Genomic DNA, 4,588 nt, shown 5'->3' on the forward strand with positions numbered 1-4,588 from the left:
GGATGGTTCTCCTGCAGCACAGTGCTCCATAACCCAGGGCTGGGAGCTGGCTCCGGACCACCTTGGGATGGAAGAGGGCCACCTACTGAATCACCGCCACCACATCCTGCATCTTCTTCCATCCAAGTCTTCCCTGGGCCCACCCCTGCTGAACTCCAGAGGTCTGAAGAGATCATAGCTTTAGAGCATTTCATTACAAATTTTAAATTTCCAGTCTCTGGTTTTCATATTGCATTTCAAGATCAACATCCTTATTAGTAGTAGTATATTTTTTACTTTAAAATTTTATAACACCTTTTCCACTGACAAATTCAAAGCAGGCTACTGAACCTCATTACCACACAGGCAGAAATCCTCACAGCACCTCTATGAAAGAGGTGTTAAATGAAAGGGGAGGGGGAGGGAGAGGGAGAGAGAGAGGTCACCATCACCTCCTCTTACAAAAGCCCAATCCTTAATAATTAATGAATGAAAAGACATCTTGAATCTAGTGGTCACTGGGAGTAATTGCCATATATTTTTTCAGCTGCCTCCAAATTAAAATGGTAATAATTTAACCAATATATTTGGGCCGACGGCTAAAATAAGTTCCCTCTTGCACCCAAGCAGTAGAGCTAAGTGGGATCTGAACAGACTACTCTCTGTTACCACTTGATTGCGGAAAACTCACACGTTGTACTCAGTAACTGAGCTCTTCAAGTCCTGCTCACTTTTACAGCTGTATTTCTCTGTCCTTATTGAAGAGGTCCTGAAAATTGGGAGGACACTGGTTATGTCTGCTCTGCTTTATTTCCTTTTCTCTGTCCCCAGGACTTCCTTATGTAAAGATTTTTGATGTCCAAATGATAACATGAAGGATAAAATAAAATAAAGGATACCTTGAGTGATAAAAGATTTAGAGTCCAGCTATCAAATGCAATTAGGTACATAAATGTATAGTTCATAGTATAGCCAGTGGTTCTTTACCTCATATCTATTATCACACTCCAGTGTGACTTTTTTCTCCCATACTACCAAGCAAGCAGTTCTCAGACAACAGCAAGGCATCTACAATTCACTTCAGTTCTGACACTATCTACCCAGAGATAGTATCAGATCCCACAGGTTAAGGGGTCAGTCCTACAAGACTCCCCCATTCCCTTCCCCCCCACCAGTCTTCTGACTTTGAAGCCCTGTTTGTCACATGTGCTTCTGGTCAATCAGCTATAGATTAGCTGATTGATCCAATGACCTCCTCCTTGGGTTCTATTAATTTGCTGGAGCAGCTCACAGAACTCAGGGACACGCTTTACTAAACTACAAGATTACGGGTCCATTAATTCGGGGCACATGGGTGGCTCAGTGGGTTAAGCGTCGGACTTCCGCTCAGGTCATGATCTCGCAGTTTGTAGGTTCGTGCCCTGTGTTGGCCTCTGTACAGACAGCTCAGAGCCTGGAGGCTGCATTGGATTCTGTCTCCTCCTCTCTCTTTGCACCTCCCCCAACCATGCTCTGTCTCCATCTCTCTCTCAAAAAATGAATAAACATTTAAATAAATAAATAAATAAATAAATAATAAAAGGATGTAACTCAGGAAAAGCCAGATAGAAGAGATGCATAGGGCAAAGTGTGGGGAAATGGCGCAGAGCTCCCATGTTCTCTGAGTATGCCACTGTCCCTGAACTTCACACGCTCACTAACCTGGAAGCTCTCCAGTCTTTCTCCTTTTGCGTTTTTGTGGTGTCTTTATTCCATAGGCATGATTATAATCATTGGCCATTGGTGATTAATTCAACCTGCAGCCCCTTTCCACTCCCTACAGGTTGGGGATGGGGCTGAGAGTTCCAACCCTCAAAGCACCTGGTTGATTCTGCACCTATCCTTAGGTGCTTTCCAAGAGCTGTCTCATTAACATAACAAAAGAGACCTTTATCACTCTCATCACATAGGAAATTCCAAGAGCTTTAGGAGCTCTGTGCCATAAGAACAAATATGTCTTTCTTATTAAAACCACAAGATCATAGCCCCCCTTTATAACAAATACTTTGTAGCATAAGTGTAACAGATGCTGTCACTTCTCTCCCATATCCCTTGGTTGTACACACCAGTGACTTCTGATTGCTGATCTCTGCCAGGGGACGTTTTCTGGTTGCAGCGAGTGCTAGTCTCACACACTGTGGCAGGCCAGAACATGCTAGCAGGATAGAATGGAGAATGACCTCGTAAGGGCACAGACAATGGGGGAGGGAAGGGTGGTGGGGCAGAGCCTTCACTGCACCTAGAACTTTGGCTGCTATCCAGGCATATTGGGCATCCCATGCCAATAGAAGAGTGGGCAAAGAAAAGAGTTACTATAATGATTGACATGAGCTGATAGGGTTGTGCTGCATACTGGGAGCAGAGAGGAACATGGCTAGAACTCATGGAATTCACTGTGGAGCCTCCTGGTGCATTCCATCTCAGGGGATAATCTGACATCTTCAAGACAATGCACCTAGGACCTAGGTCTGTGTTGCCCAACCAGGTGGGAGACGTAAGCCAGGACAAGTGCTGGCTGAAAGTGAGGAGACTCTAAAACAGGTGGTGGAGGAGCACCTGGGTGGCTCAGTTGGTTAAGCGTCTGACTCTTGGTTTCAGCTCAGGTCATGCTCTCACTCACAGTTGGTGAGTTCGAGCCCCCACATCGGGCTCTGTGCTGACAGTGCTGAGCCTGCTTGGGAGTCTCTCTCCCTCTCTCTCTGCCCTTCACCTACCCTCTCTCTCTCTCTCAAATAAATAAATTTTAAAAAATAAAAATAAAATGGGTAATAAATGAGGTAGTTTTGTTTCTGAAATTATGTGTGTGTGTGTATGCGTGTGTGTGTGAGAGAGAGAGAGAGAGAGAGAGAGACTTGCCGGAACTTTGTGGAATCAGTTACAAAACTTCAGGCAGGGCCTGAGTGGATGTGGTGGTACAAGGGGTGGACTGGAGCAGACATTGGTTGTGTCCCTCTTATCAGCACTTGCCCTAAAATTGCCTACAAACCTCTTTGTGTTAACACTTGTGCCCCTCTGCCTGAGGTCTTTCTGTAGCCACAGGTCCATGCTTGATCCGTACATGAAACAGGCCAAAAGTGCTGGGGAGCCAGAGTCCCCGGCAGTTGCCCCCAGTCAATGACAAATGGCAATGGATAACTTACACTCTAGCTTCCTAACATCTCAGGTGTGATAGTTGAGAGATGGTGGTGTTCTGCACACTCTCTCAGAAGCTTCCAAAGAGATGGTGCTTCAGGGGCTCATGGAAGCTAACTTGCTTTTTAATGCACCTGCTCTCCTGTCCCTTCCTCTCTTGTTTCACTCCACACCCCCCTGCCAGTGCATCATGGGGATTACTTCCCAAAAACACTCCTTGCATTCAAATCCTTTCTCAGGGCCTGCTTATAGGGGATCCTAATCTAAAACAGTCACCTTTACCAAAATAAAATTCATTACTAATGTAACCTACCCACCTAGATAATTTGTAATTCCCAGTCTTCATATAAGGGAGGTACCTAAAGCCTGTTATGATACCTACTATCAAAAAGACGAGAGATAACAAATTCTGGCAAGACTGTGGAGAAAAGGGAACCATTGTGCCCTGTTATTGGTGGTATAAGATGACCCAGACACTACAGAAAATGCATAAAGCTTCCTCAAGAAATTAAAAATGGAACTACCCTAGTATCCAGCAATACCACTCCTGGTCCTACAGCCAAAGGAAATGAAACTATTATCTTAAAGAGATCTGTATTTCCATGTTTTTTGCAACGTTTATTTTTTGGAAAAAGAAATTGCAGGTTATATCTGGCTTTTATTCACAATAGTTAAGGATGGAAACAACCTAAATGTTTATCAGCAAGATGACTAAATAAATAAAATAGGATACACACACACACACACACACACACACACACACACACGAGGAGAATTTTTGCATCCTAAAAAAAGAGAAGAAAATCCCATCATGTACAACAACATGGATGGATTTGGAGGGCATTATGCTAATGAAATAAGTCAGACAGAGAAAGACAAATACTGCATGGTATCACTTGTATGTGGAATCTAAAACAAAGAAATGCAGAAACAGAACAGTGCTTGCCAAAGGGCTAGGGTATGTGGGAAATAGGAGTAGATTGGTTAGAAGGTATAAACTTTCAGTTATAAGATGGATAAGGTTTGAAGATTTAATGTATAACATGATAACTGTAGCTGATATAATACTATATTGTATAATTAAAATTTTCCAAGAGAGTAGAGCATAAATGTTCTCACCAAAATTAATTAATTAAAATAAAATAAAATAGGGACACCTGGTGGCTCAGTCGGTTGAGCGTCCGACTTCAGCTCAGGTCATGATCTCACGGTTTGTGGGTTTGAGCCCTGCGTCGGGCTCTGTGCCGATGGCTCAGGGCCTGGAGCCTGCTTCGGATTGTGTGTCTCCCTCTGTCTCTGCTCCTTCCCTGCTCACACTCTGTTTCTCTCTCAAAAAGGAATAAAGATTAAAAATTTAACAAAAAATAAATAATAATAAAATAAAATAAAATAATAAAATAAAATAAAATAAAATAAAATAAAATAAAATAAAATAAAA

General features: G+C 42.9%; 1 long non-coding RNA gene across 1 annotated transcript; it reads right to left on the bottom strand.

Moving 5' to 3' along the window:
- Positions 1-494: 494 nt before the first annotated feature.
- LOC121039084 (uncharacterized) lies at positions 495-2,173 on the bottom strand. The gene is made up of 2 exons (XR_005794613.1): positions 2,085-2,173; positions 495-748 (listed from the first exon to the last, which is right to left on the bottom strand). It is a non-coding gene; the product is annotated as an uncharacterized LOC121039084 (long non-coding RNA).
- Between the last annotated feature and the right edge of the window lie 2,415 nt (positions 2,174-4,588).

The sequence above is a fragment of the Herpailurus yagouaroundi genome, unplaced genomic scaffold (assembly GCF_014898765.1).
Source record: "Herpailurus yagouaroundi ecotype Mexico unplaced genomic scaffold, PumYag 166, whole genome shotgun sequence".
Taxonomy (NCBI): Eukaryota; Metazoa; Chordata; class Mammalia; order Carnivora; family Felidae; genus Herpailurus; species Herpailurus yagouaroundi.